The sequence below is a fragment of the Sturnira hondurensis genome, unplaced genomic scaffold (assembly GCF_014824575.4).
Source record: "Sturnira hondurensis isolate 20B ecotype Veracruz unplaced genomic scaffold, ASM1482457v3 Scaffold0000780, whole genome shotgun sequence".
Classification (NCBI taxonomy): Eukaryota; Metazoa; Chordata; class Mammalia; order Chiroptera; family Phyllostomidae; genus Sturnira; species Sturnira hondurensis.
The window spans coordinates 12,027,150-12,054,660 of NW_028073411.1; positions in this window are offsets into that span (position 1 = coordinate 12,027,150).

A 27,511-nucleotide genomic window follows, 5' to 3' on the forward strand; every position below is an offset into this window, starting at 1 on the left:
GCTAAGTTGACCACCCAGATCAGGCTAGAAGAGAAAAGTAGACCCCCAGCCTGAGTGGGAATGAATGGAGGTAGCGTTAACCAGAGTCCAGTTCTCCAAATCCTCAAATGGGCTCACTCTCTCTTTACCATCCCTTGTTAGTGCCCAGACCTACTACCTCAGAGAGAAACTGCAAAATTCGTTATTCAGAGATCTCTCTCTGACTTGTCCAACTCATGCTCAATTTTGGAAACCTGCTAAAATGGTGAAATGTGGACTAAATATTTATTGAAAACCTACCTTTCATTCAGCCCCTTATATATGGTATTTCCTTAGTCTAGTCCTCAGGGTCACTGTAAACCAAGTACTATTGTCCCCAAATAAGAGACTGGAAGAATGGAAGCTAGGAGTGGTAAGCAGATCACCCAAGCAGTGAGTAAACAGAGGAACTAGAAATCACACCAAATTCTAATTTTAAATCCCATGCTGTTCAAAATTCAAGTCTCTGTAAAGCCTTGAAAATAAGATCAGTTAGTAAGAACCACATTCTCTCCCCCTGGAGTGAGCTGGAATTTCTCTCATTCCTGTGAGTAGATAGGAAGGGATTGGTTTCTGACCCCCTCCCCTCCCTGAAGGCACCGGCTCTACCCTTTCTTCTGGCCCCGACAAGTTCCAGATCTTTAGCAAAGCCACCCACCCTGAACTGGATGGTCTGATGGGCCTGTGACAGGGCTGGCACTCGGGGGCCGCGTCCTGCCCTTTATCCTACTCTAGCTTTAGCAAAAGCGTTGCCGCTGCCACGCGCTGGGGATCCACAGTGCTGTTGTTCACCACCCTCCTGCTTCAGGTGTGGGAAGTACAATCAGACAGTGAAATGTCTTACTGAGGGCATGTGACGTTAGACCTACCAAGCACATGGGATGCAAACAACCTGCTCGACAAGTTTCCCAGAAGGGAAATCTTGCAGCAACTGATTACTTCGGAAAAGGCTGGAGGTCTGCTCCTGAGCCTAGGCCTGTAGATGGATCGTCTGAGTTCTCACGCTGAACTCATAAAATGTCTACTACAGTTTATCTTGGGGCCATGTACCCCTTACCATGTTCCTGCTCTTTGGCATGATCTCTGAAGCGCCTTCCAGCAAGATGTGCATTCTCTTCCTCTAGTCTTCGGATCTGGGCAGACCCGGCAACGTGTTTTGGGCAGTGAAGGCGGCAGAAGTTAGGAAGTGCCAGTTTTTGCTCACTGTCTTTTGGGACCTTGCCCAGCCCTGTATAAGCAAGCTGAGGCTAGCCCGCCCCAGGCTGGGCAGCTGTGCAGAACAGAGACAAACCACGGCAACCAAGGCCACGCAGAGCTGTCAACTCAGGAACCATATTCCTAGTCACCGTTTTAAGCCTGAGCTTAAATATTGATACAATATTTACAGTGATCAAATCCATCGCTGAGCTTTGAGTGATAGATTATGAAGGTACAGCTGATACAGATGTGTTGAGGAAACTGTTTTTGTCATAGATACTGCTTGCCAAGCACACTGTCCAGTGCCCAGTACTACGTCAGGGACTTGTACACTTTCTCTTATTTTTACCTTCACAGCCATAGAAGCTACCATATTATTCAATATTGACTTGCTACCAGATAGTGTGTGCTTTATGTATGATAACAATTCAATTTTTAAGGCTATCATGTGAGATACATCTTATTATTTCCATTTTATACATACTGAAAAGGGTTCTCATGGAGGTCGGGTGAATTAAATAAGCTAAGGTCACAGCTGAAAAATAGCAGAGTTAAGAGTTGACCTCAGGTCCGACCTGAATCTAATACCTGTGTTTTCTACCCTTGGGGTTTCCACTGCCCTGACCAGCTTTTTAAGAGAGCACTTTTATGCCTTGTTTTTAGAGAAGACTTTCAGGGATCTTAAATAACTTGCCTAAGAGCACCCAGCTAATAAATAGAAGAGAGGGGTTTTGAACCTAGGACTCACTGACTCCAAACCTGAATTTACTGAGGTCCATTATTAAGAAATATATCCTAAATAGAGAAGAATGTGTTTATATCTGTGTTAGGACCATGCTATTTCTTTGTTTTAGAAACATGTTCTGTTCTGTTTGAATGTGTTTTAAAAGTTATGTTTTGCAAATCCCAGATTGTAACAGAAAGCAGGTTGTAAAGGAACTGGTGAGAGTTATTGCCCAGAAAAAGCAGCTGGGAAGCATTTCAATGTCAATCTTATTATTGCTTTTAAATTAGCAGTGACTTCAAAAGCCTTTGAAGTAGCTGGCAGGGCATGCCTGCATTGGGGAAAACAATCACTAGAGGGTATTCTCAGCAGGCATGTGCTTTATAAACGTTCTTCCTCGTTACTTCTTGGCACTCGGAGAGGTTGGAAAGAAGGTAGACGGATCTTAGCAGGAAGCTTCTAGCTGACATGGACTGCCAGGAAGACCCAATTAGCCTGTCCCTCTCAGTAGCAAATGCCCAAGCAGAGGGAATAAATTATTTGTGACAGTAGCCAAGGCTGCTGACAACTTCAGAGACCACCCATGAGGTCTTTCCATGTCAAGCTGAGTAGAAGGCCCTGAGAGGCGCTGACCCCAGGGGCCTGATGGATTCCAATCTGAGACTAGAACTAAGTAAAATTAAATGGTCGTTCAGAACATCTGGGAAATAAGTGTCAAGAAATTCCTGCCTTCCATTCTGAACCTCCATCTGAAGACCTCCATGGACCATCCTCCAAGAATGGGTTCAGAGTTCACCTCTTTGAAACTTCTGACATGTTCTGGGACTTCTCTCCATCCAAACAGAACGTACCCATTTGTTTGAACATCCATCTGTTTCCTCCCTCCTCCCTCCTTCCCTCCCTCCCTCCCTTCCTTCCTTCCTTCCTTCCAATAGCTGATGACTTTCTACTTCATGTCTGGTGTCACTATGCCTTGGAGATACTATTTATCCTAAAGTAGATGAGGTTCCCCTGATTCTCATGATACTTAAGTCTTGGGGACAAGGTAGAGACCACCCAGTGGGAAGACCAAGTATGTGCGTGGGACACCAATAAATTCTGGACACCAAGAAACTGTTTCAAAGTAATTAGATTTTTTTTTGCATACAATAGGTATACAACACGGGGAAAAATCACAACTGGTTTGAAATTCCTTACACATATTTATGCTTTAGGGGTATTTTTATGTTGAGTTGCATATCAGAAGAAAAGGAACTAGAGTCTTTCCAAGGTTTGAGTTCTCAAAAAGTCCTTCATCCTTGTAAAGAGAAGAACTTAAACAGTTATACTAGGCACTCTGATAAGGAATGCTTGTGAGCTATGAAAGAAACCAGAAGAGGTGTTTAATTGGCTTTGAAGTGTGTGTGTCTGTGTGTGTGCACACATTGTGTGTGTGTGTGTGTGTGTGTGTGTGTTGGAGGGTGGTCAGGGAAGCCCAGTGGGGAAAATGTGGTCTGTCCCTCCTGTCCACTGTCATAGGTGGCCCCTAGATTGTGCCTCTGTACTAGCTCCTCTTAGTCATGTGCATGTACTTTTGTGGCCAACACTGTACGACCCACATATATCCTTTAGGCACCCCTATTCCAGTGCATGCCTCTGTCCTACCACAGCACCGACGGCCTTCTGCCTGAGGGGTTTGCTCTGCACCCACAGGCAGGGAAGACCAGAAGTGCAAGAGGGTCCCTGGGAGCAGCCTTCATTCCAACAAGTGATGGAAGGGAGTTAGGTGGTAAGTGGTCCAGCATTGGCACCCCTTGGGCTGGATCATTTGGAAGCAAAGTCCTACAGCAGTCCCTGAGTTCTCAAGCAGGGCTGATCCCCAGCAGTCACCAGCAGGGTAACCTGCCTTCTCTGCCCAGTCTCCCTGCCCCCACTCCTGTGCAATTTGTCCAGAATTGCCCCCCAAATAAAGCTCCTCCACACCATCTTTGTCTCAGAGTGTTTCTAGGGCCATCAAGGTCAGACAGCAACTCTCTGCTCAGTTCAGGGCTGAGTCTAGCACAGAGGCTGGCATGTAATGGGGCTTGATGTATATTGAACAAATGAATTAATGCATAAGTAAGTGGATGATGAAGTCTGAATGACTGACAGCATGCTTCCACCCTGTGTTTTCTTTTTTATTCAGCCCAAGTGAATCTCTAAATAATAGCATTTTGGAGGAGAAAATGATCATCTCTTTGGGAAGTAAGTGACAGGTGATTTAGCTTCTGGGGAATGGGAGACACCATGGTGGGGTTTGGAAGAAAAAATGAAACCACGTTGGCGGTTGCCCTTCCCCTTTCCTGTACTGGACCCTTGTCTCCTAATGGAAATGAGAGACACCACCAACAGGTTGCCTTCCACTGCTGACAGTTTGATCAGATCCAACAACTTCTTGGAGAATGCATTATCATGATAAAGATGAAGGGGATCTGACAAATCCTCCGTCGTCCTCACAAAAGTGGTGGCATCTGTTAATTTATTCATTTAATTTTTTATTTGTAAATTTGTTCGCTCAGTAGTTTATTCATTAATTTGTTCATCAATTAATTGATTCATTACCTCCCTCCCTTGCCAACTCAAAAGATTTTGTTCAGAGGACATGGTCATTAAGCCCATGGTCCCTAGAGACCTACTGCTTGGGTTGGGTTGACATACTGGCTGTGTGACTTTGGGCAAGTTGCTTAAGCTATCTGTGCTTCAGTCCCTTTATGTGTAAAATGGGAAGCAGTGGCATCCTTTTGCCGAGAAGCGTAAATGATTAGGGTGGACGTGAGTGCTTGGAACAATGCCAGCGCAGAACCAGTGGCAGAGCAGTGACCACCCTTATCTTGCATTTGGAACTGTCACCAAGGGCTGGGTTTTGTTCTCTCCTGCACTTTCTGTTTCGCTTTCTTTTTTCCTATTTCTAGTTTTCCTCTTCACAACAGAAAGGCTACATCACGTTGGGAGCACTTTGGTTTCCTACTTTCCTAAATTAGTCCTGAAATTTTAACCCCATACAGCTCTCTCCTGACTGACTAAGCGTAGGAAACACTAGACACTTCAACGTGGGCCGAGGTGGCCCTTTTACCTTCTCATCTTCCTTGGGGCGCTGCTTGCCCAGAGCCTGGGACCTGCATGTTAGCTGCCTCAGGGCTCCCTCTTCTCTCCTGATTTCCACTAGTTCTTGCTTCTCATCTTCTCCTCCAGTAAAACTCAGCCCTGTCTGCTGGGTGCTAGGGGATTAACCAAGAAAAACAGTTGCCCCAAAGGCGTGAACGAGGCAGCAGCTTCTAAGGAGCTTCCTTGGAGGCTCTGCCTTTTAGACGGTGCTTTTCCGCCCTGCTCCTCCTATAGGAACCCCAACCTGGCCATGACACCTCCTTAGATTGTCTCAGTTTTGCAGCCGCTCCCCTGTCCTCTTCTCACTCTGGTTTGGGAATAGCCGAGGGTCAGGGGCAGGGTGGGAAGAAGAGAGGTCAGCTCCCTGCAGCCAGCTCTGGTCAAAGGAAGAGACGGAACCCTGGCTTCCTGGAAATGGGACACAGGACACGTGTAGAAGGGTGTTGTCCACCGCAGCAGGAATCACATTCCTACAATTTTGGTTACCCTTCACAGCCCAGTGAGCAGGTTGAAAGAGCTACGAGCTGCAAGTGAACATTACTGTGGGTCACAGACAGTATCAGGTCATCTGTGGGCATGTAGCACAGGTTGTGGAGATGGTGATGGCCGGATTTTATTGAGAGGCATTTGAGGGTAATGCGTAAGGGCATGGATTTTGGTGCCAAAATGTCTGGGTCAAAAGTCTACTCCTGTTCCTTATTGGCTGACTGAAGTTAGGCAAATTCACGTGCCTCAGGACTGACATATGTACAATGAAGACGGTAATAAAGAACATATACCCTTGGGTGTTGGGATGGTCAAGTTGACCCACCCGCGGGTGCCGTTAGAGTAGTGATAATGCCTCTGGCCAGTAAGCACTTGCTGTGTGCCAGGCACAGCCCTTAGAACTCTGGTCACAGAACGGCATGAACTAGGTGCTAGTATCGGTCTGGCAGCAGTAACAGCAAAACCCTAAAATTACAGCAGCTTAGATGAGGTAGAAGTTTTCTTTCTTCTCTCACATTAGAGTAGCGTGGAGGTGGCAGGTCCAGGGCTGGTGTGACTGCTCTGGGGTCATCACTCAAGGGCTTGTTTCCAGCCTCCAGGTTACGTCACCACCCGTGGGGCTCTAGTTGTCTAGTGTCACATCCTTACCTCAGGCAGCAAGAAGAGGATAAAGTGTTGGGGCGAAAGGCATGCGCCTTCCAAGGAAGTCGGCTCTCCTTAAGGAGTCTTCCCAGAAGCCCCACACAGCACTTCATGTCACATCGCATTGAGCAGAACTTAGTGACCTTGACCTACCCACCTGCAAGAAAGGCTGGGAAATGCAACCCTTTATCTGGGTGTAGCATAAACAGAGGGGGGTGCTCTGCTACTAAGGCAAAAGGGGACAATGGATCATGGGTAGGTGTCCAACATCTTCTGCCAGTCTCTCCCCGAATCTAAACTATCTTTATCCAAAGGTAGAACATAACCTTTCTATAAGGAAGAAGACTCCAGTATTTTATCCGGACACTGTGTTTTACTGAAAGTTTAGGATCTCAGATGACGTGCATCAGATCTGGTTGTGTCTCCTTGATCCTCAGTGGCCTATGAACTAAGACAAGCCCCTACTTCTCGTTCCCCGCGTGCCTGACAATTGGCGGTGAAGCTGCGGTAGCATGCCCGCAGGAAGTGCCCGCCAGCAACACAGAAGCCACCATGACACAGAAAGTGATGTCTCCTACGTGGCAGGCTCTTGTTTAACAACTTAGAGGATTTCTGTCCTAGATGCTTCTGGAAAACTCCATGTACGAAGAACCACAGGAAAAATCGTGTCCAGCTAGAAGTTTTGAACCTGAAGGCTCTTGGGTTTTACTCACAGGTGTCTGTGTTGTGTCCATTCTTCATCCCCAACTTGGTGACCTCCTGAAACAATAAGCTTTCTTCAGAAAGCAATGCACTTATTCCCCTTTACCAGCAAGTCTATCTCATGCCAAAAGTTTAGCGATCACAGGCCTGTGGGTCAAAGATCAGTCTGGCTCAGGCTTCTGAGAGCTCACGGTCTAACAGGGGAATACAGACCCTGACACTGCTGATGGCAATACATTCTTCACAAGTGTGACAAGGAGCCAGGGAGCAAACAGGGAATCACACAGGACCTCTGGGAAAGGGCTTTCCTTGCTGGTCAAAAGAATACACCTGTGTGTCTTAAAGTGTAGAACAAAGCGAATTCAGGCGAGCTAATGGCCTTCCATGGCCTTCCATGGCCTTCCACTATGACCTTCCACTATGACCTTCCACTATGGCCTTCCACTATGACCTTCCACTATGACCTTCCACTATGACCTTCCACTATGACCTTCCACTATGACCTTCCACTATGGCCTTCCACTATGGATTCATAGTTAGTCCAGATCGAAGTCTGCAGGCAAGGCAAACTGTGTTTTCTCTGATTTCTTCTTTTAAACGTATAGAGTTTGTCTGACTTCATTTCTTGCAAAACTTTGCCACAAGCACCTGATGATGTTGTCACGTACCAACTGTGGTAGACAGCCTCTAAGAGGGTCCCAGTGACCTCACCTCCTGGTATTATATGATCTCCTCCCCTTGGGTGGGGAATGGTTTAGTGACTCACTACTGGTTTATAGGATATGGCAAAGGTTATGGGTGTTGCTCGGGAGATCAGAATTTGGATGCTGGCTCTCTCCCCTTCTCTCTCTGAGTGAAAGCAGCGGCCGTGCTGTGGGCTACCCTCTGGAAAGGCCCACATGGTACAAACTAGAGGGAGACCTTTAACTAACATCCAATGAAAAACAGAGGGTGTTAGTCCAACAGGTTTTCAGAACGAGATCTTGACAACAGCCACGCCAGTGAGCTCGTAAGTGGATTTTACTCGGCCTTTAGAGGAGGCCAAAGCTCCACATGATACCCGGATTGTGAACTAAAAGCAACTTTGATCAAGAGGAACCCAGCTAAGCTGTGATTGGAGTCCTAATCCCCACCCCCCACCGAAAAAACCCCCTGAGATAATGAGTTTGCTGCTGTTTTGGAGATCACTGTTGTGCAGAAATAGAGAACTAATACACAAACATTATGGAATTTCCCTTTTGTCTGAATGTTACAGCCTCCAAGAGTGTGTGGTCTGTGTTCCCACACTCAATAGGTAATAGTTTCTCTAATGTTTTGCCTCCATATAGCACGAAGCACCAGATTTCTTTCCTGCAATATCATTGACTTTAATATTTACCTCCAATGACTTATCTGATAAAGAAATGCCATAATTTTTATTCTCTCTCTTACAGTGCATCTCTTGCAAGAACTCAATTCTGCACCTAAATTAGGTTCAGCTACACCCAATAGAAATCGCAACATTGCAGTGGAACACATGGGAAAGAAGTTTGTTTCAGTATCATACAAAAAATGTCTAGCAGGAGGTGAACTGGAGGTGCTTCAGTGGTTCTGAATTTATCAGTGTCCCAGATGCCTTTTATTTCTGTTCTTAGAGACCAGTATCCATCCTCAAGACCATCTCAGGGCCCAGAACGGCTGCTTTAGCTCTTGCCATCATATCCTCATTCCAAGCCACAGGAAGATGAAGCAGCTAAGTAAGTCATCTTAGCTGAGTCTGCTACCTTTAAGGGCTCATCCTAGATGTGTTTGTCATATGTATTTGTGTAATGCACAAAGGGATATTTAAAAGTGGGAGACCTTGCAAGGCATGTACCCAATGTTTTCCAAACTTTAGAAGCTTTCGGTGCATCATCATCATTTCTGCTATGTTTGAATGCCATCCATCTAAGTGATTACTTCACATTAAATTATGTAGTAAAAGTCATTTCCTTACATTTTACACACCATCTGTACTATTTTTACATAATGTGTTTCTAAATCAACTTACTTGTGAAAACTTAAATAAGTATATTTAAAAATAAAGTCTTTAATTAGAAAATAATGTTTTCCACAAAAGTTTTAGAGAGTAAAATGAAATGAAACAAAGTTATAGCATTATACACAGACCCCACAGCAGACCATGGTGCTCCAATCCACCGGCCTGCCACCCCTGTCCTGGATCACAGTGAAGGTTAGCGAGCCTCAGATTGTTGTTCTCCTTCTGATGAACAAGAAGGGTTGTGCCTAACTTTCTCACTTATTGTCCTGTCTTTGTGCCACCTCAATTATCTCAATTGACCAGTGAGGAAAGCCCTTTCCCAGAGGCCCTGAGGATTCTCTGTTTGTTGCTCGGCTCCTTGTCACACTCGTGAAGAATTTATTGCCTGCTGTCACCCTCAGCGGTTTTGGGGTCTGTATTTGCTGGCTGGACTGTGAGCTCTCAGAGGGCTGAGCCAGACTGATCTTTGACCCACAGGGCAAGGCCCAGGGCCTGCCCAGAGTCGGTGCAGTCTGTGGGAAGCAGCGAATCGAGTTGCCCAGGGACACTGGGTGAGACTGAGCCAGGTCTTCTGGGTCCTTACTCCTGGCGTTTTCAAAATCAGGTTTCTAGAGAGAGAAATTGCTTTGATTCCAGTGACAGAGATGAAAAAAAAAAACGATCTAAAATAAAGTGTTGTGTCTTTTTATTTTTAATACTCAAGGTTATTCTGGATTTTTTTTCATGATAAACTATAGTGTACCTACAGTGTACCTATTTTTAATCTATGCTGGGTTAAAAATCTGGTTAAAATCCAGTTATGATTCAAAGTAGAAGTCTCAGGGAGAGTTTGTTCAACAACACTCTTGTTCTTGGTGACCATGACAGTAGTAATAAAACAGCTGTCATCTAGTGAGCATTTTCTGGGCACCAGGCACAATCCTAAGCCCTTGGCTTTTCTCATGAATTAGACAATCACCATTCTTATTTTCATCAGAGGAAACTAAGATGCAGGGTGGTCTTCAACCAGCACACACGATACGTCAGCCAGTAAGTGATGCTGGAGTCTGTGTCTCATTTATGTGCCTCTTCAGATCTTCCCAGCTTCACCTGGTTGCTGGTCCAGGGACTGCTGTAGCAACAGGCAGCTTCTGGCAGGTGAGACCCACCAGTACCCTGGGCACCTCTGCATCATGCCTGCTGCCTCCTGCTCTGGGGCTTCTCTGTGACCTTGAAGGTACCCCAGTCAGCTGTGCATACTCAGCCCAGAAGACCCAGAAATTACTGACCTACGGGGCACAGCTTTGATAGTGGGAGATGAAATCGGATGGCTAGATTCTTCCTGACTTAGTCCCCTGGAAGCTGGCTATGCAGAGATGCATTTTACATATTTTCCTGGAAGACAGTCCTACAGGATGAGGCAACCAGTCATACCTTGGGGCTACCAAGTTGATAAAGCATCTTTTATTGGTCCAGCCTCCTGGTTTCTGCCCCTTCCCTCATACCTGATCTCTGGGATCCTAATAAAGAAATGTCACAGAGTCCCCTCCTTCTGACTCCTCATTCCAGGGAATCCAGTCTGTGACAGCCCAGATCTGTCTGACTCCAAAGCTCAAGACCAGGAGCTGAGTTCTAGTACTTTATGTCTGAATCTTCGGGCTGACTACCTGGTGAGGTGCCCATGGCCTTTGACATCTCAATGACCTAGGCATTTCCTCTCCTGACTCCCTGCCCCAGAGGTTGATCTTGGTTGAGTTTGCCAATCACGCTCCATTCCTAGTCCTTTGCTCATGTTTTCTGTCTGGAGAATGTTGTCCTCTCTTCTCTGTTCCTTCGGCTTCCTTTCCCGGCCACCTCTGACTCAGCTGTTAGAATTCAGCCCCATGGCCCTTTCTGATTGCCCTGCCCCCGCTGCCCTCAGCCTGAACTAGGCCTCTGATTGGTGTACCTTACTCTGATGTTCCTGCTTATATGTCATCATCTGCTCTCCCTGAGTTCCCAGTCTTTTGAAGGCTGGGGTCACGTTCCATTTATATCTCTGTTCTTAATGTGAGCATGGGGCCTGCCACTGAGTCGCAGCTAAGCCTGGGTGGTGGTGAGTGGCCAAGGATGCAGGAGGTGTTGCCAGATGGCCCTGGGCTCCATCCGCTCCTGCTCTCACATACAGTCACAGACTTCTGAGCATTATGACCTAACAGCTCTGAGCCTCAGTTTCCTAATCTGTAAAAAAGAAAAAAGGAACGTAGTAGCCATGTTGTAGGGCTCTTGTGAGAATTAGAGCACATAAACAAATATTGGATTTGGTGAGACATAAATAAATGCTAGCTACTATTATCAACAATAAGGTAACTTATTATTCTCTCCAAAAAGGTAGGAAAGTAATTAGGGGGAAAAAAAAGCTAGACTAATGTTCATTTAGGTTCACACACAGATATACTGGGTGCCTTCAAGTTTTAGGGGCTGCTGGGGCCCACCCCAGGTTCCAAAAGTTTACAGGCTAAGTCAGCCCATACACTTTTACTGGGCACCACCGTGTGCTAGGCACTGCATGTCTTAGAAATGATATGACTCAGTGCCTGTCCTCAGTTCAAAGTCTGGCAGGGTAATGGCATCGAAGTCTGTGATCTCCATCCTGACCACATTCTCTCCCCTCCTGAGGGTACATGCATTCACTTCTTCAACAAAGTGTTCACTGTGTACTACCATGTGTGTAGGCTCGTCAGAATGGCAGGACACAGCAGTGAATTTATAATTTGGTCTTCTGAAGTTTCTTCACACTGGGAAAGACAGACAAAGAACTGACAAAGAAACAAATAGCCAAGAAAAAAAAGTCAAGGTTCAACCAGTGGACAGGAGGATTCTGGGAAGAGACGTCAGACCGTGCAAAGGTGTGGAGTTGAGAAGAGGGTGGCATAATCTGAGACCTGTTCGCAAATGACAGCTCAGCACAGAGCATGGGAGGGAAGTGGGCGAGGCTGCAGGGACAGAGAGCCTGGGCTGTTCTGCTAGTCAGGGCTGTTTTGCATCACAGAACCCCAACCAGAGAGGTGAAATGGAAGGGGGCTTGTGTGGCAAAGCCTGGGTATTGGCAGAAAATGACTTGGCCCTAGAGAAATCAGAGCCAAGATTAAAGACATCTTATTGCAAATACAGAGTTTCCCTGTGTGGTAAGGAACGCAGTTTATAAGTCTGGGATTATTCATTTCCAATCTAATAACTTGACATGAAAGGATGATTAAAATAAACGAAAAAACTTCCAGGGAACAGGACCGGTCTTGTTCGGGTCATGTGATCTTGTTGGGTCACCGTTCACATTTGATGTGGAAATCTGACTGGCTCAACGCGGGTTACTTGTCGCCTCTCTGTGGTGGGGTCAGGACACTTCTGCAAAAGAAGGATTTGAAAGGATCATGTCTAGACCCAAAGCAAATAGTAGTCCCCAAACTCCGAGTGCTGTGCTAAGGCGTTTGGGTTGAATCGGAGGGGGGAAGAAATGATCTTGAGGTTTTAAGCAGGGAGATGACGTGGTCGGATGTGTGTTTAGGAGTGTCCCAGGCCCAGGGTGGAGAGAAGGTCCGGTGCCTGGGGTAAACAGGAAGCTGGAAGAGCTTGTTCCACGCTATTGTCACAGTCCCTGTAACAGGGCCCTGCACAGCTTGCTGGGAGTGTGGATGGGTGACGGAGAGAACAAACAAGGTTGGTTGAGGCTGCCGTCCGGGTTCCAGCTGGAGACAGAGGAGAAAGCTCTGGCCACTGCTGTGTGCAAATTGTTGCCAAGGTGGATTGTTAAGGCCTTTCAAGAAGTCATTCTGACTTAGCAGCTGGCCAGTATCCTAGACTTCCTTATGCTTTTACTGAAGCTAAATCGCAGCAAGGTGCAGAAAACCCTGCCTTTCTGATGGGGATGGTTATATTTCATTTGGCAAATATAGAGCACCCATCATGTGCAACTTCCAAAGCTTTTTGTTCATTCATTGATGAATAAAACAAGGCTCTGCCAGAAAAAAAGCAGCATTAGAGCCCCACGCTTATAAAGAACACATTGTATTTCTGGCCCTCACCTCCTTTGGTCTTTGCCATCAGCCTACATAAGAGCATCCAGGTCATCCTGACCACCATCCGTCCCTAAGGGGAGAGTCTCTTCCATTCTGCCTGCCCTAATCTCCTGAAACCCACGTGTCTTGGCTTTTTTCTATCCCGTAGGATCTAAGGGACTGCTCTAGGCAGCTGTGGGCGGTAAATGTTAAACAAAAGGCTCTGAGCAGTGCTTTCTGGTTGTCATGGTGCAAATACTTCGACCAGGGCTGATTTCAAACTGTCAGTGTGATGTCACTGAGCACAGAGTAGGAAAGAGTCATGCATGTAAGGTCTCCTGAGTCTGGGGCTCAAGGGTCTCGTCAGCCAGATCACACCTGTGCCCTGGAGAGGAGAATGCAACCATCCTCTTGGACTATGGTCTGTGTGTTATATTACGGATTGAATTGTGTCCCCCACAAAAGACATACTGAACTCTAGCTCCCCCCCCACACCCCAGAATACCACCTTATTTGGAGATGGGGTCACTGTAGATGTAATTAGTTAAGATGAGGTCACACGGAAATAGGATGGGTTTTTAATTCGATATGAGTGGTGTCCTTAAACGAAGGCAGCCATGGGAAGACACAGAGACGCAGGAAGAAGGTTATGTGCAGATGGAGCAGAGATTGAAGTGAGGTGTTTATAGCCCGAGGAAGTCCTGAGGCCCCGAGGAGCTGAAAGAAGCAAGGATGGATTATGCCCTAGGGGCTCTAGTGCGTGCAGGGCCCTGCCAACACCTCGGTTTTAGACTTCTAGCTCCCAGCCCTGTGAGACCATATGTTTCTATTGCTCTTAACCTACCTGGTTTACAAGTCTGGGTTACCTCTGCCCTAGGAAACTAATGGTCCCTGTGTTTTCTTGTGCCTTTCCACACCACCTGGTTTGAAATATGACTGCTTTCAGGCAGTTTCAATGTGTCTGTGTTTTAGGGTGCCAGGGCTCTTTAATTCCACTTCTTACACATTTGAATCAGATTACAGAAATCTAGTGCAATGAGCTAAAATACAGGAGAGCCCTTTGCCTTACAGGGGGTGGGTAGGAAGTTATCATATCAGTTAGGATTAGTTGAACACATACTAGGTTGCGGGTGCTATACCAGGCGTTTTTCACGTGTTGCCACATTTAATTTGATCCTCACAACAACCTCACGACTAGGTGTGATAACCCTCATTTTACATGGGGGGGGGGGGTACAAGCTCAGTGGTGTTAGGGAACTGGCCTGAGGTCCCAGAGCTAGTTAAGAACTTGAAGGGTTGTCAGCTCAGGTGTGGAAGACTCAGACTCTGCACACATCTTAGCACTCCACCCTGCGGCCAATTTGCAGGAGTCTCAGTGGGTTACAGGTGCATAAACACCTAAGGAACTGTCCCATCTTGACCCAGAGATAAGGTGGGATTCTGGAATAGGGGAGGGAGGTGGGGGGGCTAGAGAAACCAGGTCGGTGGAATAAGAAGTCCCAGATCTCACTGGTCAACTCATCCACATCTAGTGGTTGTCATTTCCATGTGGTCATAATAATGATAGGCCTACAGCGATATTATAATAAACAACCTTAATTCATTATGTGTATACAACACTGAACAGCTGTAACGAATTTCCCCTAAGTGGTTCTCATCAGTTCTCGGGCCCTTGAGCCAGACAGAGCTGGGTTCACATTCCAGCCCTGAAATTTACCATGGTCTCATCTTAAGTAAGTTGCTTAATCATTCGTGAGTGTGAATTTATTTCCTTTACTTATATATTTTTTACAACAGTGTTGGAAGTATTAAAGGAGGTGATGTGAAGTCAGCCCAGTATGTGGTTGACGTTAGAGGAGAAAATTTTCTCTTTGTCTTATGAGAAAGAAGTTTTCTTCAATGTTTCTGGCCTCCTGGTCCACCATCTCCCCCGTGGAGTGTGTGGGTGGGGATTCACATTTCCCGACTGAGAGAAGCAGACCCACCAGGAGGTCCGAGCCTGGGCCTCAGCTCTCCGTTTCCACTGGATCAGTGCTGTACTGTTGAGTGGTTGCCACCTTTGTGCCCTTCTTATGGGTCAGATTTTATTCCCTCCAAATAGTTGGTTAGATTCCTACCCCTGGTCTTTGTGAAGCTTACCTAATTCGGAAATAGAGTCTTTGCAGAGGCAATCAAGTTAAGATGAGGTAATGGGGCGGGGGGCGGGGCTCCAAGTCAATAAGACTGGTGTTCATACAAGAGAAAAACTCTATGTGAAGACAGACAGGCAGGAGGGGGTGCCATGTGGTAAACCTGCAAGCCAACGGATGCCTGGGCCTGTCGAAGAATAAGAAGGCAGTTTTCTATCATTTTTCTCTTCTGTAGTGACTAGGAGTAGAATGGGAACGATGAAAAGGAACAGCTAGAGCAGGGGAAGGAACCGATAAATTCTGAGCGCCTATGCCTGCATCCTTCCACTGCTGGGATGGCAAATGGCTTCTCTGCTCCTCACACCCTGGAAGGGGAGCACTCCTGCTCTGATTTGCCAGATGACTATACTTTAGTCAGGGGTAATAACCACCCAGCTCAAGGACGCACAGTGAGCAAGTGACTGAGTGAATTCCTAACAGAGGTCTGTCTAATTCCAGTAACTTCCTCTGGCTTTTTTACTTTATGCAAAGAAATTGAGGCCATAGGTAGCCTTTCAAAGACAGATGACCGTTATCTGTGGCCACTGAGCTTGCTCAGACTGGAAGGGGGAAGGGAGTACTGATGGAGGCACCCAGGTAAGTTACAGAGATGCAGCACAGCAGTGGGGTGAGGTGGGGTGGGGTGACTGCTGGGGAGCCCCTCTCCCTGAGTCCAGTGTCACCCCACCTCCACAGCGACTGGCCGGTTACCTTGCGATGTGGTTCCTGGCTTGACCTGGGGCAGGAATAGGAACAGGGGTTATGGAGATCTTGTGCGGACTAAATGAACATCTCATAAAAGCTCTTAGAACAGAGTCTGTCACATGGTGAGCAGGACATAAGTGCTGTTGCTGCTGTTATTTTTTTATATTCAAAATGTGACCTGGGACGGGGACTACTCTCCCCCGAAAAAAGGCCAAATGACCATCTCCTGTGCGTTGCCCCTGGGATGTCTTGCTGATCTCCTCTCTACCACCGTGACTTCTGAAATCTGGGCTGAGCTGGAATATTATGTTTCTAATTAGACAACTGTCTGTCGTGTTAGCTAAGAGTGCCTTTCACAAGGCCATGTTTCATAGCCATTAATAAGAACACAATCTAGAAGGAAAGTGCTAACATGTAATTTGCAGTCATGACTTCCAGCACTAATTTAAACAATGACTCTGTGGTCCCTGGCTCAGTCCTGTCTGCTGATTGTCTGAAGGGTATTGGGATGCTACATCCAGAGCAGAAGCACAGGACCCACACCCTATGGTGCATCTTCCCAGCAGGACTGCCTGTCTCAGGGGATCTCCTTCAACTCTGAGATAAGTGTTCTGGGGTGTCCTGTGTAAAGGTTGTAAACTGGGAATCTGTTACTTAAACCTGAGGGGTTGAGCTGAAGCAGGGAAAGAATGAATCAGATGAGACATGTTTTGGGGGCATTTCAGGATGCTTCATCCATTTATAAATTCTTTTGACTGTATTTCTAGGATCACGATGAGCAGCCCTCACTGGGACAATCAACTGTATTGCCTTTCCCTCCTGGGACATGCTTACCAGAAAGAGGCATAAGACCCAATCGACAGAACCAGTCCAACTTGGGGATTCTGCTCATCTACTATGGTGCATGGGGGTCGTGTGGGAATGATGGCACACGGATTAGAATTCTCCTTCTCAAAGGAAGCAACTGGCCTTGGGAAAGACCCACACATACCTTTATGTTTCACTCTGTCAGGACCAACTGCTCTTGGAGTTAAAATTGCAAACAAAAATGTTTCTATTTAAATGTTAAAAAAGAAAAAACCCCACAAATCATGCAAAACTTTCTGGATATAGGGAGATTAAAAAGAGATCTCCATTGGATGTGTAACATGTTTGAGAGCTGATTACAATGTAAGAAAATGGTAAACTATGGAATAAGAATAAAAAAATACTTAGAAGCTCCCGAGAAACCAAAATAGTCTACAGGGAGGTGATGAGGCAAAAGCAAACCAATCTGTAGGCTGCAGGACATGGATTCCACACAACAGATAGAGAATGGACAAAATGAAGTAGAAATTATCACGCATACAACCTACGCGAATGGATTAGAATGCGTACACTGTCTTACTCTCATTATGATGATGCAACCACCCCTCTGAAAGGATTCTACCATCATTGTTCTCTAACACTGCCCTGTGCCTTCCATTTTTTAACTGAATATATATCATGGAAATTTTTATATTGATATATACCACTCCTTTTGTGTCATTTTAGGACATTCTTTTGAATGGTTTTTTTATTATGGAAATGTACTATAATTTATATCCTCAATCAGCTATTGATGAACATGTAGACTGTTTCCAGTTTGAAGCATTTTATTTGTAGCTTCTTTTTCAAGTAACTTTGCAATGAATATCTTTAGCCATATATGATGGAGTGCATGTGTGGTTATGCCTGTAGAAAACAATTCTTTGCAGTGGGATTTCTGAGTTAAGGGATATTTTAACAGATATTGACCTTTGCTAAATTAGCCTTCCAAGCAGTTATGGCAATTTATACTCCCATTACCACAGTGTGAATATCCATTTTTCTAAATCCTTGCCCAAACCATGTTTTGTAATTCCTTTTAATCATTGTGAATTTGACAGGTAAAAATAAAAACAATAGCCTTCTGTTTTAGTTTAAATGTATTAAATAACTGAATGAGGTTAGGCTTCTGTTTATACCATCCTAAGCAATTTGTGTTTCCGTCTCTGAACCTATCACATTATATGCATCATAAATATTTGTCCAACAATTAAATACACTGAACACGCAATTGTTCCTTTTAATCTTAATCTGAATGAACTTGTTATAAAGTTAAAAATTAACACCCTTTAATATAATTGTTGCAAATACTTATTGCCCCATCTGCTCATTGTCTTTTAATTTGTGAATTTTTTGGAGGGAGGCACTTGGAAATTCATTTTCTACATTTTCATTGTAGTCACATTTACTATTATTTTTGAAAGACTTTATGGTGTTTTAAATCTTGTGAGAGTTTTCTCTTATTCTTTTGAATAAACACAGGGCTGTTAATAGGCTCCCTTTCTGCTGCTAACTATTTCTTGGGTGATTGCCACATTGTGCTGTGGCCCCCTTGCCTGTCGGTCTCCCTTCCCATCCTCCGCCCCTAGAGTAACCAGTGTTCGGAGCACAGGGGATTCCTAGTTGCTCAAGGAAACCCTCCCTTCGCTGAGTACCCCTAGGTATCGGTGCCCATCACCGTAATACATGGAGGGCAGAGATGATTCTATGTACAAGGTATTATAAGAGCCCAGTGAACAAGCAGAGGAACATTCTGGAAAGTACCCTGGGTGCAGAAAGTTGCTGCTACAGAGGGTCTTAGCTGCCAGACCAGGAACACAGACCTTTCTCCCGCAGGCGTTGGAGCAGGCCTCACTAGCCTCGGCACTTTCTGCAGATGTGGGAGTTCCATGGATGGACAGGGGTAGTGAATGTCTTGCTCTTGCTCAGTGGGGTCTCTGATATATTCTTATTTAGACAGCTTTCTCTTTGGGAAGCTTCGCCACGTGGTACCCGCTGTTCATGTTTTGGGTTCCTGAGACAGACCCAGAGCCTGGAGACCTCCCAGGAAAACCAGCCCCCAAAAGGTGGGCTAGGGTAGACCTGCCTTCGGACGGATGCAGTGAGTCTTCTGCACGCACACGCGCTGGTCTTCCCAAGGGAGCTGTTGCCGCTGTCTGTCCACCACCCTTCTTTTGATAACAGCTCTCCTTCCTCTTACGATTCTTCACCCAGGAGGGTGGATGATTCCATATAGCTTAGGGACTGAGAACCGCAGGCACCCAGGGCTCTTGGATCCATCCACTGGGAAGATGTTATGAGAGCCCCCCCATTGCTCGGGTGCCTGAACATGTTCCCCGCCCTTTCCTGCGCTACTGGAGCCTGAGATTGTTCAGGTTCCCCACAGCCCCAGAGGCTTCCCTAGGGTTTATCCAATAATCACTTTGCTCTCTTTGTTGAAATTAGTCAGATTCTATCCGTTGCACTCCAAAAACTGTGGCAGAAAGACGAGCTCTCGGGTATCTGCTGGCTGTACAGAGGTGTGGGCCCACACCCCAGCTTCTCTCTGGGTGAAAGTCTCCGCACAGTGCCTTTCCTGCTAACTTGAGGCCATGGCAGGATTTTAGGGATTCTTGATCCGTCACAAGGCTAGGAAGATAGGGTCTCCTTATTGTATCAGAAAATTGAGTCCTCTGGAGTGTGAGGGAATTGATAGAATCCAAGAGTCCATGCCAACTTTGGACACCTTTGTAAGATAAACCATGGTGATTTTGCCCGGGCTGGCTGGGAGCTGGCGCTCAGGACCGGTGCTCGTTTCCTGGAGGCAGAGCCAGGCAGCGCTGTCATCTGTTTGTGATTACAAGGCCCAGCATGCCCCACCCAGGGCCCTCTGGCGCCTTTCCTCTTTGGAAACACATTCAGCACATTTTTAGAAACCGCAAGGAGAAGCCCTCCCTGAGAAAGTGACTAAACACTGCTTAATATTCTGAAAACATAAACAGCCGCCGCGAAGCCAGCCCTAAGCAGCTTAAGGAAAGCTGACTTGGCACCTGGGGGGAAGCCAGCTGTTGCTGGCATTTGAGTGGCGGAGGTCGTAAAATTCCTTGCAATGTCAGTATTGTCAATAAATATATATTAAGTTTGTTCTCCATCTTCCACGCTGGAGCATTCTGGTTGGATTTGTGCCCTTCTGCACATTTTGGAGACACGAAGATCGATGTTCACTTTCCCTGCTTCTCTTCCAATACTTGTGTTATGGGTTGAATCACAATTCAACCCATTGGTGTGTCCTCCAAAGACACATTGAAATCCTCACCCCCAGGACCTCCGGATGTGACCTTAGTTGAAGCTGAGTCATTGCAGATAGAATTAGTTAAGGGCACACTGGAGAAGAATGGGCTATAATCCAATACAACGCTGTCCTTTTAAGAAGAGGAGAGGGAGACACACAGGATGAATGCCATGGTTTGTGACGACAAAAGCAGAGACTGGAGTGATGTGACTGCAAGCCATGGCGTGCCGAGGAGTGACGGCCACCACCAGACGCTGGAAAGGGGCGAGGAAGCATTCATTGTTCTGCAGGTTTCAGAGAAAGCATAGCCCTGCTGGTGCCAGGATTTTGGACTTTTCGCTTGCAGAACTGTGAGACGATCACTTTTTACTCTTTTAAGTCGTCCAGTTTGCGGAGCTTTGTTACAGCAGCCTTCAGAAATGTGCACACTGCAGTTCTAACCATCTCTCCATGTTAGACTGCCCCTCCCCCCATTCTTTCATTCATTCCGTAATTGAGCATCTACTAGGCCCCAGCTCTGTTCTAGGTCCAGCATTGGGCACGGGGGACGCAGTGGCCACAGGGCCCAGTTCCCACCTTTAGGGAGTTCAGAAAAGGGGAGTGGGGTAGGCGTGGACCTGCCAGTAGCAGTATCTGACTTCGGTTCTTAGGATTTACTGTTTGTCACTCACTGTAAGTTTGTGTATATGGGTTGGCTCTTTAATCACATTGTTGAAACCCCACCAAAAACAATCCTTTAACCTACTGTTCTGTCATAAAAATTTTAAAGTTTATATAAATGTTTAAAATGTGCATTGATCACCCATTAGCACAAGGCTTAGATTTATTGATGATTAACATGTTGCCATTATTTGATTTTTAAGAGTATAGTTTTATTTTTTTATATCTTAGAGGTTGAATGTGGCATTACATAAGGGTAGGACCTGTGACACTCACCTCCTCGATTCAGATCCTGGCTTCATCAATCCACCTTTGGGTCTGTAGGCAGGTTATCACCATGCTCTTTGCCTTGGTGCCTTCACATGTGAAGTGGGAATAATAACAGGACTTCTCTGCTCAGGCGCATGGTGTGAGTAAAAAATGCGTTCATATTTGAAAAACACTTAAAGCAATGCTTTTCAGGATGTAACTATTCAATAACTGTTAGGTGTTTAAACAATTATTTTCCACAGTTCTTAGAAAACGGCGGATATCTCACTCACAAGCGAAGCTAGAATTATTCTTGTGCATGTACACCACGAGGAGTCTTGCCCTTCTTTCATTCATTCTCCAGTTTATTCTCTGGGGCGTGAACTTTATTCATCATAACTACAAACTGGACACAACCCAATGTTCACTACCTGGGGAACAGAGAAACAAATTGTGCTATATTTATCCAATCAGTTAATACTCAGCAAAAAGGAAGGTATTAGTGATACAGGAAACAGCATGCATAAATCTCAAAATGTTATGCAAATGTTTTAAAGAAGCTACAAACAAATGACTGCATATTGTATAATGCTGTTTATATTAAATTAATTACAAAAAAAGTCAAAGCTATGGTGACAAAATGCAGGCCACCAAGTATTAGTGGCTGTGGGTTGAGCAGAGGACCGACTACAAAGGAACATGAGGATTTATTTTTTTTTGTATCTTAGAGCTTGCTTTCTGGAGCAATGGAAATGTTCTAAATTTTGAGCAGAGTGGTGGCTACATGACTATGTTAATTTGACAAAATTCATCTAATTTGAAACTTAATATTGCTGTAGTTTATTGTATTTAAATTGTACCTAAAGCTGATTAAAATAAACAGTATGTTACGGCTTATTGTGTGTCTCCTCCACTAGAATCTACAATATAAGCTTCTTGAGGTCAAGGTATAAAACCAGTATGCTTGGCACATAGTAAACTATAAGTATTTATTGAAGGAATATATGTCCATGCTTTTGATAACAGCTTTAAACTGAAATATTTCTATGATGGAATCTAATAGTCACTCACCATTTACTATCCATGCCAACATGGACAATATATTTTATATCTTTAAGCCTTGTTGTTCTTATCTATGATGTTGGGATTAAGAATAGAATTTCTTTCATAGAGTTATTATAAAGATTGAACTACACACTGTTTGGCATGTGGTGAGTACATGGTGAGTCAGACTTTTTGTCATTATTTTATATGACTTTGTTTCATCTTAATTGTCTCTCTTTTTTTTAATTTTATTTATTTATGTATCTTTAGAGGGGAAGGAGAGAGGGAGAGAAACATCAATGTATGGTTGCCTTTTGTGCGTCCCCTGCTGGGAGTTGGCCTGCAGGGAACCAGCCTGCAACCCAGGCATGTGCCCTGACTGGGAATTGAACCGTGATACTCTGGTTCGCAGGCCTGTGCTCGATCCACTGAGCTACACCAGCCAGGGCCCTTAATTGTCTCTTATTGATTGCTAATTGTTATTATTATTATGCATTTTTTAAGATCATAGACTTTGCATTGTTATTACTGCACAAAAGTCCTGGCACACAGTAAGTCCTCACTGAATGCTGAGTAAGGAAGTCCTCACATAATCTGGGTGACAGGTCTTATAACTTTAAGTGAAGCAACATATAATGTATAACAAGGTCAATGCTACTAATTGATATTATATAATTGATATGAAGAAGAGTTAAGTTTCTAGGTATCTCGTCAATGTTATACGAAATAACATTGAAAAATTGACGTTATTTGAGGATCTACTCTGCGACCTGATTCTTTAAGGGTTCAAGACCCATCTTCCTCATTCCTGGGGCTACTTATATGTGCAGTCACCCTTTCTAGGAATGTTACCCACCTCTCTCATACACAAGCACACCTATGCACACACCTACAAATGACGTTTGTACTTATTGTTGAGGTTTAAGCAACACTCTCACAGTAAAAAATGTCCCTGACTTCCGAGAAGACATCAGATTATCTTATTATGTGCTTTCAAAGTACTCAATACCTTTCCTTCACAACACTCACTAAAATTTGCAGTGATACAGTTGCGTGATTATTTGGGTTGTGTAAGCTTCACAAAGCCTGGGTTCACTTATTTCATTGACATTTCTTGACAGGAAGAAGGAAGTAGAAAAGGAAGAAGGCAGCAGGCTGGTGTTACCAGGTAGGGAAAGGTTTCTTTTTTTGGAGGGGATGGTTTATTTCACTTTATTTTGTTGGTTAAATTCTAATTTTACGTTTAAGTGTCAGGCATAGCCTGAATTCCAGGTGGTCCAGCAGTGTCTACCAGGTGGAATGAGAATCATCAGCTTCCAAGCCCTGAGGGTGAGCTGTCTTAAGCAGGGGCTGTGCTTGAGAATGGTGCCCAGGAAGAGCGAGAAGTCTGCTTTTCCAACTTACCCTTCTTCTCAGGAATGTGGAGTTGCCCCTCTTTAGGCACAGAAGACAGCCCAAATTCCTTAGACTGGCATTTAAAGCCTTTTCTCATGTAGCCCACATGCATTTTTCCTGCTTTTGCTTACAATATTCTCCTTCCCTCTTTCCAAAGAGGTCCTCGTTCCACTTTTTTACTATATAAGCTGAAGGCCCAATTCTTGAGGTTCAATAACTCTTTTTGAACCACATATTCGGATTTTCATATAGTATAAGATTCTTTCTCATTGCTTTTGGAGCTATCCTGAAACTAGAAACTACTGAGATGTCTGATACATAGTAGGAAATGAACAGAGGTGGCTGTAATCACACATCTTGACTATCTCTTATGATCCACATGGAGCTACACGAATTTTAGCACATTTCTTTTATCTCCCATCAACCACTTGTGGGAATGTGTGCTTGACAATGTGGATGGTCCTAAAGAGACAACAGTGAAGAAAAGGCAGTCATTTTCTTTAAAGAACTTTCTACCAGTTGAGATGACGACCTATCACAGTGGATTACAGCATCACATGGACCATCCTACCCAAGACACACTCAGCGTCCTGAGCCAACACTTCGGAGGACAGACGGAGGGGTCATGGGAGGCTTCCCTGAGAGGCAAAGACGCTGCCTTCTTTCCTAATCCTGTCGACCCTTCTGGAAGATAACTCCTTTGTTCCAGCGGGAAATACCAGCAGAGCTTTTTATAGGAGGCAGAGAATAAGGATTAGCACATTCCAAGCCCCGTGCAGGTTGGAGGGATACTTTCTTCATCAACATAACAGCCCTTTGAGGAAGAGGATATTATTGTGTTCATTTTAGCCAGGAAAAAAAGACAGGCTAGGAAAGATCAGATGTGTCCTCACACGCAGTAGGGTGAGTGTGGATCCCAGCTAGAGGCAAGATGAAACAACCCGCGCGCAAATTCCTGCTTGTGGTAACCTAGTCACTATAAAAAAAGGTCTCCAATAATCCTTTTCTTAAACCCAATAATGGAATGGTGGTGATGAGGAGAGCGATAGCCTTACCCCGTAATCGGGATAACTGCTTTCAGTCTTGATGGGGAACCTTGCACGAACCCCTTGTGTGCAGCCTGTGTTACCGATGAGGATGCTAAACTCAGATGTCAAGCAGTTTCCGAGACACTGAACCAGGCAGGAGTGGAGCTGGATGTGAGGGGAGGTCTTTGATCCCGGGTTTCGCGTTCATTCCTCGAAGTGACATGGCTTCTAAAGTTTGGTAGTTGATATTCTAATTACACTTATCGCTATTTTTCCCCATTTGTTCAACACGACTGTATTATAATCATGTGTTGAGTGTAGACATTAATGCAACCGAACTTTGACTCATTCTTCACTTGGCTTTCTGGGAACATTACTCAGAAGGGTGCTGGTTCAACACAACATTTTTGGAGACCTTGAGGAGCTGACGTGGATAGTATATACAGGGTGTTTTATAAAAAACTTTACAAGCAACTGATTAATAACCTTGGGAATGAATTGGTGTATAGCAACTGATTAATAACCTTGAGAATGAAAATGTCAGGCCTATGGCATAAACATTAGCCAGCAGACCTCAATTTGTTTTGGATAAGGATCAGCAGTCACACAGAAGTCAAGGGAAAGATACCTCTGACACCACAAACCCCCTCTAAATATCAAGGTCTATTTAAACAAGGCATTTTGAAACACAGGCGGTGTAATTAATAATCCCATTATATAAGTAACATTTGCTCATTTTAACTACTGGGAACTTTAATTAGATCTCTTCCATCGTAAAGAATACAAACCTGTTTCTCAGGTAATGGTTTGGGGTTGCTGTTCTTAGAAGTCTCAGTGCGGGTGATGACTCAGTGCTCAGGTGTAGGCAGCAAGGGAGGGGAGGGCTGGCAGGAATCCCACCAAGAGAAGAGGGGAGGGCATAGCCTCAGGGGGCTCTGGCGATGGAGTGAAATCCTGGGATCCAAACTCCTTTCTCCTCTGCTTAACAACCTTGCACTCTTATGCATTTGCTTTTGGAGGAGTGTTCAGATATCATTAGTCGTCACTAGGTTGTCCATGACAGGGACTTTTCTTACCTTTTCAATGCTTTTGCTGCGTGCAGTTCTCTGGATTCTCAGGATATTTCATGGTCTCACCTGCCCTCAGGATTTTCCCGACTGTCTTTCTTCCTTGCTTAGAAACTTCACTCGCTCTTTGGGGCTGACTCCAGGGGGTCACCTGCCTAGGAAATCTTCTCTCACCTCTCACCCCCATTTCCGCCATACCTGCCACTTTGGGGCTGTGTTAGGCTCTCCTCCAAGCAGTCAAGACACTTGGAGTTTAGCACAGTCACCTGTACCTAGAAGAAACACACCCCGCCCCCTGGGAAAGCCACCTCCTCCCCATCTTGGATGCACACCCAGCCCTCCTGTGTCTAGAAGGAACAGGAAGACAACCTCCTGAAGACATTACCTCAATCAAAGAGTAAAAGGAAACAAAACATTGAAACAGTTTTGAATGTGTTTTTACTGGTCTATCACTAGTTACGGGGCAGTTACTGGGAGCAGGTTGCTCTGTGCTGAGCCTCATTTCTCGTACATCACTAAGGACCCAGGACCTAGTCTGAAAGCACGTGGGCTTTGCTGTCCATCATAGTGGAAGAAGCTACAACCAATGACCAATTACAACTGTGCAGATGTTATTGCTGTTAGGAAGATGCCTCCTCACTTAAGGTGCATTCAGATGGCATTGTGTTCGAGGCTTGATGCTTATCCCTGGAAAAGGTATGTGTTTGCTCCTTTTCTGGACCTAATATCTTTCATTCGATGATTAAGAAGAATGAGGGGGCATTGCTGCATCTTACTCCAGAGAAGAGAAGTCAAAGAGGCTGAACCGTCATGATGAATGTTGAGGGCCAGAGCTGATCTTGGAAAAACTTGCTGAAAGTTTGGGCTGAAGTATGTGGACTTTGAAAAAAATACAGCCGCAAGATGGCTGTGGGTCCTGGAGTGCCCAGAGAGGAGCCAAAGGGTCAGGCGCTGTCAGGCAAAGACTCTGCATGAGGACCCACCCTAGTGGGTAAGGGTTGGGGGCTGGCACGGAAGGCTAGAGGGAGGTGGTATTCTGAACTGTACTCTGGTGAGCAGTCTGAGAAATGTGTCCAGTTCAACTTTTCTTGTAGTTTTCCTTTGTATTATGAGGACCCTCTTTCATTTACTGGGTCACTGCCACTTGGCAGGCGTCAGGTGCTGGAGATGGCTATGCGGGGGATATAGGGGGCATGATGCCTTTCTTAATGGGGCTTGCAAAGCTGGCGGAGCAAGACACCATAAACACAGAAGCAAAGAAATGTACACAGTATGTTCAAGTCATGATAATAGCTGTGCAAGAAATAAAAGTGGTGTGGTGGGGAGCACCTCAGGGGACAGGGGATGAATTGGACAGTGAGTGAGGAGGGGACATCTGAGCTGAGACATTAGACATAGAGTCACCAGACAAAGGCAGATCTGGAGGCAGTGGACTCTGGGCAGATCAAGAAGCAAACGTATAGACCTGAAGGTGGAAACAAGCTGAGCTTCCTGGAGGCACAGGAAGGGCCTGAGGTTTGGACCTAGAAAGTAAGGGGGACGGAGGCCAGAGAACGTGTGAAGAGGTCGGCAGGAGCCAGATCTGAAGACTGATGGAAAGATTCTGGGTTTTAAGTGTTATTGGAGAGTTCATGCAGTGCAAAGTATAACTTATATTTTTAAAAGTTGTTCTCGTTGTTGAGGGAGTATAGATTTGTGGGTCGGACAAAGAGTAGAATCTGAAAAATCAGTTGGGAGCTTATTGCATTAATCAAATTACACAGAATTAAGCCTGGCTGGGATTAGGGTTTTTTATTGGTGATGAGGAGAAGTGTTGATTTGGGGATTTTTGGAGGTAGGCATCACAGGATTTGCTACTTTCAGAGTAAGGTTTTGTACCCTCAGCTCCCACACGAGCCACCCTTCAGAGACAGTAACTGTGCACGTGTGCCTTGTGCAGTGGCCATGTAGATGCGGGCGTGTTGGGGCGGCCCAGGCAAGCCTCACCTGCCCCTTGATAGCCTGCTGCCCAGGCCCATTGGCAGCTCCCTGATAGCACCCGACCTAGAACGTTAGATGGGACTGGCTGCCGTGAGAGTTGGGGAGCAGATATTCAATGCAGAAAAGAGGTGCCGGCAGAGGCCTCTTTCTGCCCCGGCCCTGCGTGATGCATT